At 47.4% G+C, this 14,953-nt stretch overlaps 1 protein-coding gene across 1 annotated transcript in view; it reads right to left on the bottom strand.

Annotated features, from left to right (window-relative positions):
- LOC127652384 (protein sidekick-1-like) overlaps window positions 1–14,953 on the bottom strand; it is a 495,188-nt gene that overhangs the window by 417,012 nt on the left and 63,223 nt on the right.

Here is a 14,953-nt window from a genome sequence, read left to right as displayed (position 1 = left end):
ATTTGGGTAAAGATGCAGATTAGAGTGATTACGACACATGAACGCCTCCCTTGATTTGGGATTAATCACTTAGAAATGGAAATTACTACAGTCATTTACACTGAAATGACAAACATTTCATAAATCAACAGTATATTGTATAAGAGTTTTTTACGAAAGAAAATTAGACATGCCTTTATCATCAGTACACAAACGTTATTGTTGTATATAGCAAGAATTGCCAGTGGCAATTACTGTAATGAACACAACCCTTGTTTACTAGCTGTATCTGCCAAAGGTAATGACACCAGAGTAATGTTTACATAAATTGCATTATTTATTAGAAAATGACATGAGGAAATGCAAAATCTGAGGTACCCCATAGGCAACATTCAACAGGGGCTTCCAAGTTCAGACTCCATCTGTTGGCCATCAACAGTACAAATCCCAAGGCACATTATTTTACCTGACTACAGTTATATTTTGCATGCTTACATTGGTGCCTAATTCTGTTGTCATTCTTTTAATTAGCATGAGAACAATGATGTTAATAAAACCTGCAGAGTTAAACACAGTTCTATCTTCTGTCAGAGTACATACTCTTACAACTTGACATAAACAGGCTTTTAATTAAAGCTATCTATCGCTTAGTCACTTAGAGTTAGGTTAAAGTATAAAACCTGGACAAAATATAGGTTGTTAGCCCTGTCAGAGCCATAGCCTAGTGGTTATTGCGTGTTTCAGATATGTTGAGTAGGTTAATGTTAGGGCTGGGCCATATGGCTACAAAAAATATATCTTGCTATTTTCACCCTTTTGACAATATTCAATATTTTTACCTCGATAATTATGTTTGAATTATGAGCTGAAATGGCTCAAAAGTTATTTTTTTAAAACAACTATTTATATGTCTGTCTGTCTGTCTTTGTTCAGCTGTTCAACCAAAATACCATTAATAATCAGGAAAAAAAATTGAAAGCCTGAAACACGTTGGGGACTCTTATCTTGAAATGACAGAGACATGGCTCTGTTACAATGCTCTATAGTTAAGATACCATATAACTGTAGACTAGCGCTACTCAACACGAGGCCCATGGGTTATAATGACATCATGAAAAATAAATTTATCAATATCAAATGTGTATGATTTGTGAGGTGCCCTTTTTCAAGAATATTTGTGGTAATTTTGTATATCCCTGAATTGCATAACCATTAAGAGTGCGGGGGAAAATGGCAAGAATGTAACGCATGAATTGAACAACAAAGAATATCTGAGTATAGCTGATCAGTATGCTGTCAGTATGCACAGAGCTGCGCACTGGAGCACAAGGTTTGGTGAAGGAAACAAATCATCAAACAGACAGGCTCTCTCTATCTCTCTCTCTCTCTCTCTCTCTCTCTCTCTCTCTCTCTCTCTCTCTCTCTCTCTCTCTCTCTGTCTATCTATAAAACTAATCTAAAAAAAAAGGCAATATCAAGTCAACATCAAAGTTTGTCTACAAACTTAATTAAACTAGTTTTTCTGTTGTACTTCATTTTAAGATATTTTGTTTGTTTGTTTCATAAAACAAATATATTTGCCTACAGACAATTTTAAATACTTCATATTTCAGGGGCAAAAAATATGAAGAAGCATTAAATATAGCATGCTATTGTTGCAATGTAGCTGTTGTATAGATTTTATCTCAGCTTAACTAATTTTCTGTAGCTAAGTTGCTAGCTGAGCAAACTTAATTTTTTAGTAGTTTAGCTGTCACTATCAGAGATATAAGGCAGATGTGCTTCCAAAAAACACAAGCATTTCAGCTTCCCAAAGGTGTGAGGAAGATGAGTGTCAAGTACCCGCTCTTTCCGAAAACAGTGACATGAACCTCACTTTCAAATGTGTCTGCAACATTTATCACCCTTCAACGAGCTGAACGTTTCTCTCAGATTTTGATATCATACTGCCTCATGACATCAGCAGAAGGATGACACACAAATATGTGTCAGAGAAATGATCCTCAAAGATATTATTGCCCAAGTGATGTATTGGAGGAGAATGCCAGGCCAGGGATGAGACAGTTACATTTTTCTTGACGAGTATTTTGATGGTAAATCATTTCAGATACAGGCTTAGCTTCTCACCAAAAAGTGTGAGAGATTGCTTCAGCTAATCAAACATATGGTCATCTAGCCAGTCATAACCGAGCAATGCATCAGCCGGGCTCCAATACAAGCTTATATACGCATGTCCGTGCAAGCAAGCACTAAGGTACCAAATTGAGTCGGTTCGCGGGACTATAAATACAGAAGAATAACTGGTATTGTTACATTTTTCCATTTTATTTCTGACTTGTTACTGGTACTTTTGACATTCCTAGTTATTTGTAGTCATTGTACAGCAGAAATGTAGTATCACAGAAAAACAACAAGCATGAAATATCAGCAACGTGCAAAACACCCCATAGATGGTAGTAACATTACAACAAAGTACCAGAGGACTGCAGCATTAAGCTAGTAACAAAAGCATCTTTCATACAGAACTTATCGTTTAGCTTTCTTCCATCAGAAAGGAACTGAACAGATATATGAATTTTGAAAGTGAAAGAGCTCATTGCTATCTTCTGGAAAAAAGCTGAAAAGCCCACTGTATTCTGCTGGCTGAAATAAATACAACCTCATGCAGTGCAATGGAAAAGATATCCAATTGTGGGAAAACGTTTGGTTACGTATGTAACCTCCGTTCCCCGAGGGAGGGAACGACACGTTGTGTCTTTCCTCCGCCATGTCGCTGAACCGAGCCACTGTTGTGGCCGGACCATTTCCGGCTCCTCAGAAAAATCCTGACTAAACTTTCGTATTTGCCCCGCTTAAATACCCGTATGCGGGGGCGGGGTATGCAAATACTGACTGCCAACTCTCATTGGCCCTTTTCAATAGGTCAGAGGTGAATATCGGCGCTCAAGAGAGACCCCTAGTGTCGCTTCTCCGACACAACGTGTCGTTCCCTCCCTCGGGGAACGGAGGTTACATACGTAACCAAACGTTCCCCTTCTGTCGCTCTCTCCACGTTGTGTCGGAGAAGCGACACTAGGGGACCCATTCCAATCTTGCCATGTGCTGAACCGTGTACGTGAACTGCCGATACAGAGGCGGGCAGGGATTCATCCAGTGCCACGCATCGTCTGTACCCGGCTGCACGTACCCTTCCCCAATGCCCCATACGAATATCGGGATCGTTCTACTTACCCTGAGAGGGGAACAAGGCGATGTTTGCCAACATGGGAACGGGCCAGCCTGGCTGGGCCTCTTTTCTCTCTATGTTTCTCGCATAGAGCAATCACGGCCGGGGCCCTTACACGCATATAGGGAAGGGGGTCTTACCCAGACCCTGCGGAGACCACACCTGCCCTTTTTCTTGGGGAGGAAAAGTGGTAGACACGTCACACGGCCGTCTTAGGGCTCGTGTGGAAAGTATGGTGCGGTGGTAGATCCAGCTTCGAAAGGGGGGAGTTGCTACAGCACGGCGACCGGGGCAGCTGTAACTGCCTAAGGGAGACATGGGGGTCCGCTCGTAAGGGGACAGAACCGTGGAAATACACACAGGGGGAGTCCGAGCAGGAGGCCTTACCTGCGGAGCACCTATACCAGTACAGGGTAGCCATCAGGGTACCCGCAGTGGCTTGGGTCGGCGAGTTCCTCCGCTGAACCGCGGACCCGGAGGGCTGGGGAGGAATCGACCAGGGTCCCGACTCGGAGTGGGGCGCCCTGGGAAAAAGGCGCACTACTTAACCTTGACGTCAGGAAAAGGGCGCTGGGCGCAAGCGATCCACCCGGCCGGTCGGTCTACGTGTTACCGAGTTCTACGGGCTCGGACCTGACAAAACACGAGACGCAACCGACTCAACGCGGAGGTTGTAAAACCTCGCGAAGGTGTTGGGTGTTGCCCAACCCGCGGCTCTACAGATGTCTGCTAGGGAGGTGCCCTTGGCCAGTGCCCACGAGGACGCAACACCCCTTGTTGAGTGAGCTCGGACCCGCAAGGGTAGGGGCACGGCCTGGGTGTGATAGGTCAGTGTGATGGCGTCGACAACCCAGTGGGCGAGCCTCTGTTTGGAGACGGCATTCCCTTTCTGCCGTCCCCCAAAGCAGAAAAAGAGCTGCTCAGAGCGTCTGGTGCTCTGTGTGCGGTCCAGGTAAATGCACAGGGCGCGCACTGGACATAGCAACGAAAGGGGCATGCGCTTGCAGGTTCACTACCTGATCTCGGAATGGTGTGGTAGGAACCTTGGGCACATAGCCCGTCGCTGTCTTAGGATCACAGACGTATCTGCCGGACCGAACTCCAGGCAAGTGTCGCTGACAGAGAACTCTTGCAGGTCCCCGACCCTCTTGATAGAGGCGAGCGCGATCAGCAGGGCCGTCTTAAGAAAGAGGGCCCTGAGTCCAATTGATTCAAGCGGCTCGAAGGGGGGTCTCTGGAGTCCTGCCAAGACTACCGAGAGATCCCAGGAGGGAACTAGGCCTGGCCGGGAGGGATTCAACCTCCGGGCGCCTCAAAGGAACCTGAGGATCAGGTCCTGCTTACCCAAAGACTTGCCGTCTACAGGATCGTGGTGGGCGGCAATGGCGGCAACATACACCTTGAGGGTGGACGGGGACAGCCTCCTGTCCAGCCTCTCCTGTAGGAACAGGAGCACTGACCTAATCGCGCATCTCTGCGGGTCTTCAGTTCGGGAAGAACACCAATCTGCGAACAAGCGCCACTTTAAGGCGTAAAGGTGCCTGGTAGAGGGGGCTCTGGCTTGGTTAATTGTATTCACAACGGTCGCCGGTAAGCCGGCTAGCTCTTCCGCATCCCGTCCAGGGACCAGACGTGGAGGTTCCAGAGGTCTGGGCGCGGGTGCCAGAGCGTGCCCCGTCCCTGAGAGAGGAGGTCCTTTCTCAGGGGAATTCGCCAGGGAGGAGCTGTCGTGAGAAGTCTGAGTTCCGAGAACCAAGTCCGAGTGGGCCAGTAGGGGGCCACTAACGTGACTCGCTCCTCGTCCTCCCTGACCTTACACAGCACCGGTGCAAGAAGGCTCACTGGGGGAAATGCGTACTTGCGCAGCCCCGAGGGCCAGCTGTGTGCCAGCGCGTCTGTCCCAAGGGGAGCCTCTGTTAGGGCGTACCAGAGCGGGCAGTGGGAGGTTTCCTGGGAGGCAAACAGGTCTACTTGGGCCTTGCCAAACCGTTCCCAAATCAGCTGGACCGACTGGGGGTGAAGTCTCCACTCCCCGCCGGGCAGGCGTTGTCGTGATAGCGCGTCCGCTACGACGTTGAGCTTGCCGGGGATGTGAGTGGGACCTGAGTCGCTGCTGGCTCCATAGGAGGAGACGGCGGGCGAGTTGTGACATGTGGCGGCAGCGTACGCCGCCTTGGCGATTTATGTACGCCATCACCGTGGTGCTCTCCGATCTCACGAGGACATGTTTGTCCCGAACTAACGGGAGGAACTTCCTGAGGGCGAGAAGGACGGTCAGCAACTCCAGGCAGTTGATGTGCCAACGCAGCGGGGCCCCTTTCCAATGGCCCGCTGCTGCGTGCCCGCTGCACACGGCACCCCACCCGGACCGGGATGCGTCGGTTGTGACCAGAACACGTCGGGACACCTGCTGCAGGGGCAATCCTGCCCGTAAAAAGCAGAGGTCTGTCCAGGGTCGGAGTGTTTTGAGGCAGGCAGGGTTGATCCTTACCCGATGCGTGCCGTGGTGCCATGCTTGTCTCGGGACTCGAGTCTGGAGCCAGTGCTGGAGTGGTCTCATATGCATCAACCCCAGCGGCGCGACCGCCGCGGAGGACGCCATATGCCCCAGGAGCCTCTGGAAAAGTTTTAGAAGGACCACTGTGCCTGGCTTGAAGGAAGCGAGGCAATTCAGCACTGACTGAGCATGCTCGCTCATGAGACGTGCTGTCATTGAGACTGAGTCTAACTCCAACCCGAGAAAAGAGATGCTCTGAACCGGAGTGAGCTTGCTCTTTTCCCAGTTGACCTGAAGCCCCAAGCGGCTGAGGTGCCGGAGCACCTGGTCTCTGTGTGTGCATAGTAACTCTCGAGAGTGTGCTAGGATAAGCCAGTCGTCGAGGTAGTTGAGAATGCGGATGCCGGCTACTCGTAGCGGGGCAAGAGCCGCCTCTGCGACCTTCGTGAAGACGCGAGGGGACAGAGACAGGCCAAAGGGGAGGACTTTGTACTGAAACACCTGGCCGTCGAACGCGAACCGTAAGAAGGGTCGGTGTCCCGGCAGAATTGAGACGTGGAAGTACGCGTCCTTCAGGTCTACCGCTGCGAACCAATCTAGATGCTGAACGCCAGCCAGAATATTTCTCTGCGTGAGCATTTTGAACGGGAGTTTTAACAAGGCCCGATTGAAAACTCGCAGGTCCAGAATTGGTCGTAAGCCGCCACCTTTCTTGGGTACAATGAAGTAAGGGCTGTAGAAACCCTTCCTCATTTCGGTTGGAGGGACGGGCTCTACCGCGCCCTTGGCTAAGAGGGTCGCGATTTCCATGCGCAGGGAACTGGCATGCTCGCCGTGTACTGCAGAAAAGCGGACGCCCCTGAAGGGGGGCGGGAGCCGGGCAAACTGAATTGCGTAACCGAGTCGAATGGTCCGGTGCAGCCAGCGTGATGCGTTGGGAAGCGAAAACCACGCTTCCCAGCTCTGCGCTAGGGGCACCAAAGGGACGAGTATTTTGGACGTACCCGGCGGGGCCTCGCAGCGGGGCGGAACAGGTAATGCAGCGTCGGGTGGCTTCGTTGCGGCCTGAGGCTGGGGTGCTGAGAATAGACTCAAAGCACTTACCTTGCTCCGCGCACCCGGCAGGGGGCGGGTTCGTGACTGAGGAGGAGGTCTGCTGGCGTCCTCTGGACTCGTCTGAACCGGCCGGCCGGGGGGCAGTCGTAGGCAGGCGGAAGGCGGGATCGCCGCGTCCGGTGTACCGGGACTGTCGTAATCTGAAAGCAGATTGCCGTGAGAACGGCATTTGCGGGCCAGGTGACCCAGAGGCAAAGGAAATAGCTCTTTTATTGAGAATGTGGGTACCACAGCCCCCGTCAGGGGGTGTGGCAAATGAAAAAACAAAGGATTCTCCTCCCGGCCCTCCACCGGGGGACGGAGCGGTCTTACCACCTCCGGAGCTAACGTCTTGGGCTCTGGGTCGGCTGTCTCAGGAACGCTTGGGAGCCTTCCGGGTCCTAGAGGGGGTTCGTGAGACAGGGGGCGTGCGCCGCCTGCGGGGTGCTCGACGCTGGGGCTGAGAGCTGGGCCCGGGTTGAGGCAGAGCAGGAGCTGGTTTCTTCGCAGGGGGACGCCCTCGGCGGGCAGACGGGGCAGGGCCCGTAGCGGCAGGTCTGCGGCGGGGCATGATATGGGAGATGCCTCCGTCTGCTTATTCACTGCAGAGAACTGTTGGGCGAAGTCCTCGACGGTGTCGCCGAAAAGGCCAATCTGGGAGACAGGTGCGTCCAGGAAGCGGTTCTTGTCGGCCTCATGCATCTCGACCAGATTGAGCCAAAGATGGCGTTCCTGGACCACTAGGGTGGCCATCGTCTGTCCGAGTGCCTGCGCTGTGGCCTTCGTCGCTCTCAGGGCGAGGTCGGTCGCTGAGCGCAGTTCCTGCAGCACATCAGGATCAGGTCCACCCCCGTGCATGCTTCTGAGAGCTTTGGCCTGGTGGACTTGCAGGAGGGCCATCGCATGCAGGGCGGAGGCAGCGCGTCCAGCCGCACTGTAGGCTCTCGCGTTGAGCGAGGATGTTGTCCTACAGGGCTTGGATGGGAGTATGGGGCGACCGCGCCAGGAGGTACGGCTTCCGTGGCATAGATGGTGCGGAACTGCCCTATCGACCTGGGGAATCGCCTCGTATCCGTGGCGCTCTCCGCCGTCGAGGGTGAAGAGAGTGGAGCGGGTGGCACCTAGACGAGCGGAGAGCGGGGCTCTCCACGTAGACGTCAGCTCATCATGCACCTCCGGGAAAAACGGGACCGGGGGATGCGAGGCCGCGAACGGCGCGCTGCCCCAAGGAACCAATCATCCAACCGTGAAGGCTGTGGGGAGGACGGAGGGTTCCAATCCAACCCCACGCTCACGGAGGCCCGGGAAAGCATGTCGGACATCTGAGCGTCGGCCTCAGCCTGGGCCTGCTGGCCCGAAGGCGGCAGTCCAGGGGAGTCCTCGGCATCAGACACCACACTCTCCGATGCAGCGGCGAGCTCATCTGCTTCGGACTCGGGAGGATAGACGGCCAGGCCATGAGGCGAGCCGCTATCGCCGCGAGCTTGGACGGGGACCAGCGAGCGTGTCGGGGAACGGGAGGTTCGCGGGGGGCTACCCGGCGAAACCGCACCCGCTGCCGCCCCCAAATCGCCCCCAGCGCCAACCGCATCATCCTAAATCCCGTGGGAACAAGGAGCAATGCGGGGTGCGGCTGGGGTGGCTTGCTTTCTATTGAAAGCAAGCCGCGACCGCAACGTGGTCATGGTCATGTTCTCGCAGTGAGAACATGAACCATCCACATACGCCGCCTCGGTGTGATCGCGGCCCAAACACACGAGACAGCGCCTGTGGCCGTCTGAAGTGGAGAGGCTTCTACCGCATCCAGGAACGACACAGGGAAAGGCATCTTGAAAAAGACGCGTCCTTAAAAGGATGTTCAACGCCGCTGTGTTTGCTCTTTTAGAGAAATTTGCTCTTTTACAGGAAATTTGCTCTTTTAATACACAGTGTGTGTGTGTGTGTCTGCGCTGTCGAAGCGCTCAGGGGCAACAATGCACGCCGTGCAAAGTACAGAGAAAGCCGCTGTTGTGCGCCGTCAGATCCAACAGCAAGCAGATCGTCAGAGATACAGGAACGTTCAGGGTGTGTATTCTCGCAGCAGACTGCAAACAGACCATCGGCTCCGAACAAATTTTCGGACTAAACCTCCGTATTTGCCCCGCTTAAATACCCGTATGCGGGGGCGGGGTATGCAAATACTGACTGCCAACTCTCATTGGCCCTTTTCAATAGGTCAGAGGTGAATATCGGCGCTCAAGAGAGACCCCTAGTGTCGCTTCTCCGACACAACGTGGAGAGAGCGACAGAAGGGGAAGATAACATTCTTTATACTCAAAGGTAAAGAAGCTAAATTGAGTGAGTTTGGAGCACCTTTTTATATATATATATATATATATATATATATATATATATATATATATATATATATATATATATATATATATCAAAATATAAAAAGGCACTAAAATAAATTGGAGAAAGATCTTGCTGATTGACCAGTGTACACTTATAATGAGACAATTAAACAAAAATGTTCTTGACCAGTATATAATGGTGAATCATCTCGCATGGAAAAATGAGAGATTGCTTGGGCTAAAAAGAGATAAGGTCACCCAGCCAGTCATGACCAGCACGTTTTTTCTGCTGCAGAAATAAGGATGAACAAAGATCCAGCTCTGAGTTTCATTCATCATAATTCAAATGTACAATTTAACTAAACTATTGCATAAATAATGCACTGGCTACACTGAGGCTCAGTTTATGAGTCCTATTCTCTCTGGTGAGAGCATCTGTGTTCACAGCAATCTACTGTCCAGCATTGATATTTAAATCAGGGATATGAAGCAGTGAATGAAAGTTTGTGACGATCTGAAAAGCAGACATTAGCATTCACAGTGCAACAGAGGCATAAGCCAAGCATTATGATACTTTAATGGCCCAGAATATTTGTGAACATTTGATACTTCAGATTAATAAGCCAAATGCCACTTCCTAACAATTGAATCTGACTACTGACTGACTGGAATGTTAAAAGTTCAGATTGATTTGACCAGGCTTCAAAATATATATACAGGACAGACATCCTAGGATATTTCGGTAAAACAGAACTGAATGCACTGCATAAATTCTCCTCTCCTCCCAGTAGCTGCGATATGAACAAAGAATTGCAAATCGACAAAAACAAAAGAAGAAAGTGAAAGTGGAGATTTATTCTAAAAAAAGGACCTCAATGTTGATCTGTTTCTCACCCACATATTATATCCCTTCTGAAGACATGGATTTAACCACTGGAGACATATGGATACATTTTTTGCTGCCTTTAAGTGCTTTTTGGACATTAAAAGTTCTGGTCACCATTTACTTGCATTGTGTGGACCTACAGAGCTCAGATATTCAAAAAATCTTTGTGTCCTGCAGAAGAAAAAAGTCAAACACATCTGGGATAGCATGAGGATGAGTAAATGATGAGCGAAATTTCATTTTTGGGTGAACTATCCCTTTAAAGTTCAAAATTCACTTTATTTCTGTAATCTGATGTATTTCTGGGTGAAACAGGATAAAAAAAGCAGTCAAATTTGGGGATTACATTGTGTCTGTTAGAAATTGAGAAAAGTATCTGGTGTTACATACCAGAATGGAGCCAGATGGTTAGAGGGGAGTGACTGAAAAATAAGAGGACCTGGTGAAATCAGCTGAAAATTAAAGTCGTTTCAGGGGCAAAGCAAGCTATTATATTTTGATAAAAGATAGATTATGAAGACATGAAGACATACACTGATGAATCGTGTACAATAACACCGGATAAGAGCATAAGAAAGTAAATAAAAATTCATGTTAAGCCTAATTATTTTTACAGCCTTAAAATATCTTACTGCTGCTCTTGCACAGTTCTACAGTTCAAGTGTTCAAACGTATGTTTGACATTATCAGAAATTTTAGTCAAAAAGGATTTTCCAAGGGCTTTTTGTCCAGTTGAAAGAGCAGCCTCTTTGTGAGCCCCTATGCATACGTCTACTGTACTTGTCCCTGGGGAAATCAAAGCTATTGAATCAGTCTCAAGCAGAAGAAGTGATCCATGTCTGAAGCAGAAGGACTGAGAGCTTATCCATGGCTCAAACCACCTCATGTCTATCAGGATAAATACAGTGCAGAAATAGAGAAAGACAACTTCACAATCACATCCTCTCTGTTGTTATCCATGGTCCAGAGCAAACATCCAATTATGATACATTTAAAGATTAGAATGACATATCATGTTAACTATGATATCAAGAGAATTCGACTACAGAATGTCAAATTCAGTTGCACAAGAAACTGATTAATTAACTGATTCTCTGATTAATAGCCCTTTTCATTTTAACAATCCCGATTGTTAAAAGACAGTTCTTTTACTCTATGTGTAACCATCTAATGCAAGTAAATCACTCGCATATGTGACAAAATTTTGCACTATACAAGCAAAAATGTCTGCGATTAGCCACTGGCTGGTAAATTTTTAGTATGTGTAAATTAGTGGCGAGGAATTTCAGAACCAAGATCCTTTTACTGCGTGTTGATAACAAAAGTTTGGTTTGACTTGTTCTATGTATTGTGTTTCCAAATATGAGATCCACCCAACCCTTTTGTATTTGAATAATTTTTCTTTAGAATATCCTTTCTTTTCTTTTTAGTAAATTGTTGATCAAAAACAACAAAAATAGAAACATTTAATTTTAATCACACAAAGCATGGATGCAGTAAATAAGCTGTGTGACTTCGCTCTTGTTAAAAAGCACTCAATCAAAACTGTGATACAACAACTGAACAGTCGCTCTTAAAGAGACAGTACCGTTTTAGTACTTGCTCTGGATATCAGTGTAAATACTTCTATAGGCAATTCCACATAAATGTCTACCAAACCATGGAAAATAAAGTTTTAAGCAAAGGAACAAAATCACTTTTTTAATTGTTCATTTAGGTCTATATTTATCTGCATTATAACGCTCTAATTATTATGTTTTAAAGGAAAATGAATTGTGAGGGGTGCCTCATTTCTAGAAAAAAAAAAAATCCACCAGCCATGGTTGTAAAAGAGGTATTAAATGACTCTTTATTTTCACTTTATGTTTACAATATTCATTTTACAGAAAGACAAGGAAATGTCTGAGAATTATATACAATTATATAAACATATTTTGTCATAATAGCGCTTCTTTTTATAAATGTGCATTCAGTAATATGTTCCTCATTTAAAAAGCACATGGGGGCTGCCATCTTAGTATCACATGACCAGCCGAATAGTACTTGCTTAATCTCAGTAACCATATCATACGGCCAAGGAGGATTCAATCTCCTCGTGCCTGGTGATTAGGTCGTGCTGACGTGAGGGTCCATCCAGTGTATTGTGATACACTGTTATAGAATGGATACACCTTCAGAATTTACATTTATTTACATTTATGCATTTGGCAGACGCTTTTATCCAAAGCGACTTACAGTGCACTTATTACAGGGACAATCCCCCTGGAGCAACCTAGAGTTAATTGCCTTGCTCAAGGACACAATGGTGGTGGCTGTGGGGATCGAACTAGAGACCTTCTGATTACTGGTTATGTGCTTTAGCCCACTGCGCCACTCACCACTCCCCTACGCCACTCACCACTCCCAATGGCCCCTCCTGGAAGAACAATGGGACACGGGAAGAACACCAATTTGCAATGAGACGCCACTTCATTGCATACAGCCGCCTCATGGAGGGGGCTCTAGCCTGAGTGATCATGTCTACCACAGCTGGTGGAAGGCCTGCTAGGTCTTCCACGTCCTGTCCAGGAGCCAGACATGGAGGTTCCAGAGGTCTGGCCATGGGTGCCGGAGCATGTCCTGCCCCTGAGTGAGAAGGTCCTGCCTCAGGGGAATGTGCGAGGAAGGGGCTACTGCCAGGAGCATCAGATCTGAGAACCAAGTCTGGTTGGGCCTGTACGGCGCAACCATCAGGACAATTGTCTGTACAATGAGGCTCACTGAGGGAAATGCATACTTGCACAGCCCTCGAGGCAAGCTGTGCACCAAGGCATCCTTGCCGAAGGGAGCCTCGGACAGGGAGTACCAAAGAGGTTGATGAGAGTACCCTTGGGAGGCGAACAGGTCCACCTGCGCCTCCCTGAATCTCTCCCAAATCAGCTGGACTGTGTGGGGGTGGAGTCTCTACTCTCCATGGAGCGTTACCTGTGGTGCATGCCATTTCCTTTAATACCCATATGTATTGAACGGCATGCATGAACTTTTCTGAATAAAGCAAAGGTGATTGGGGCTCTCAAGAGCGAACCCTAGTGTCACTACATCAACACAAAATCGAGTGAGTGACAGACAGGGAACAGATACATTTTTAAGTATTCAATTTAGTGTATTTTATATTCTGAAAGTGAAATTGGAGATTTATAATAAAAAGGGATTGAAATATTGGAATACTGAAATATTCTTCTAAAAACACTTTGTGTTCAGCCGAAGAAAGATAGTCATACACATCTGAGATGGAATGATGGTGAGAATATTATGAGAGAATTTTCATTTTTGGGTGAACTATCCCTTTAAAACCGAATATAAATTTTTAGGGGAACTGATGCTGGTAAATCTTGTAAATCTTCTGATAAAACAATTGAAGACCTTACAACAACAGCTGCACAGAAGTGCAAAAGGTTGTTGTACATTGAACAATTATTAGTTTCCATTAGAAAATAAATAGTTTTACTTGGTTCAAATATACTCATATCAACAGTATATCATTATAAAAGCAGAACTGAAGCCTTGAAATGTTTAACCAATCTTGTGATACACATAAACTCATTGATTACACTACTGTTATGCACACAGCAGCATATTGTAGTTGTTGTTACAGCATTCTTTAAGCAATGGCTATTAGACTCTCCCATCAGTTCAACCCATATTAAACCGCTCCAAACCTCCCACTTGTCAATTCATAACAGTGGGAATCAATGCCTTCTTTAAATGATATGCAAAATGTCATGGTAAAATTAATAATGACATTCATGTTTCTGCGAATGCTGCTATTACACAGCTGGATGCAGAAAACCTCCCAGCACTTACAGCTAACGACAGTTTCCAACTGACATTATTTCAGCCCGCTGAGAAGTATTCTTTGGAATTTAACAGTACCAAGTCTTCACATGTTCTGACATTTCAAATTTGTAGCTGTGTCAAAAAGACGGCTGGACCATTAAAAGCTGGAAGGCTACTTTTTAGTCATTACTTTCTAAACTTGGTAAATATCAAGGTCACAGATTTCAATCGCCTTCTACAAGAAATCACCTGTCAATCTGAAATGAGAACTTTGTTCACGGCAGAAAACAACAGCAATAAAAGGGTTCCCGCTCCTTTCGTTAATTTCTACAACTTTTATTCTTTTTTTGTAGTTTGTGATAATTGAATATGTAAGGGTTCATTTACAGTCATCCGGTCATTATTGCAAAATAAACCCTGACAGGGTGGTCTTATATCACCCTGAAGGAGTTTAATATATGATAATGACCGTAATGCGATTTGTAATGCGATAAATTAATATTAAAAAAAAATAAATAAATAAAAAATTAAAAAAAACTACTAAGTGTTTCCTTTAGACCAGTGGTTCTCAACCTTTTTTGAACAAACGCCCCCCTGATGTCACGAACCCCGCTCCCTCGCTCCGCCCCCTCGAGCTTCCACGCTCGTTCCGCCCCCTCGAGCTCGCACGCTCTTTTTGCTCGCTCGAGCCCTCACGCCCACTTTGCTCCTACTCGCTCACATGCTCGTAGACAATCTCCCTTCCTCGAGTTTCTCACGCGTTTCCAATCCCCCAGAACATTATGACCACCTGCACTCGCGTCATCTGCACTCCTGCACATTAGTTTCACCTGCACTCGTCTCATCACCTGTCATGGTTTACACCTGCACTCGCCCCCATATATATCACTACCCTTTCGTCTCACGGTTGTTGGTTATTGTGTTTAGTTTCCCGCATCTTTGCCCCCTGCTAGTCTCGTCTAGTTTTGCCCTCCTCTTGAACTCCTCTTGATTACCCCCTTAGCTTGCCAGCTCCTCGTTCCCCTAGTACCCCTGTCTACTCCCTTTGTTAGTTACCCGCCTCTCGATCCTGTTTACCCCGGCTTTGACCCTCGCTCCCCTCGACTACTCTCCCGGAT

This window comes from Xyrauchen texanus, chromosome 12 (assembly GCF_025860055.1).
Source record: "Xyrauchen texanus isolate HMW12.3.18 chromosome 12, RBS_HiC_50CHRs, whole genome shotgun sequence".
Lineage (NCBI taxonomy): Eukaryota > Metazoa > Chordata > Actinopteri > Cypriniformes > Catostomidae > Xyrauchen > Xyrauchen texanus.
This window is presented reverse-complemented; position numbering and strand designations above follow the sequence as displayed.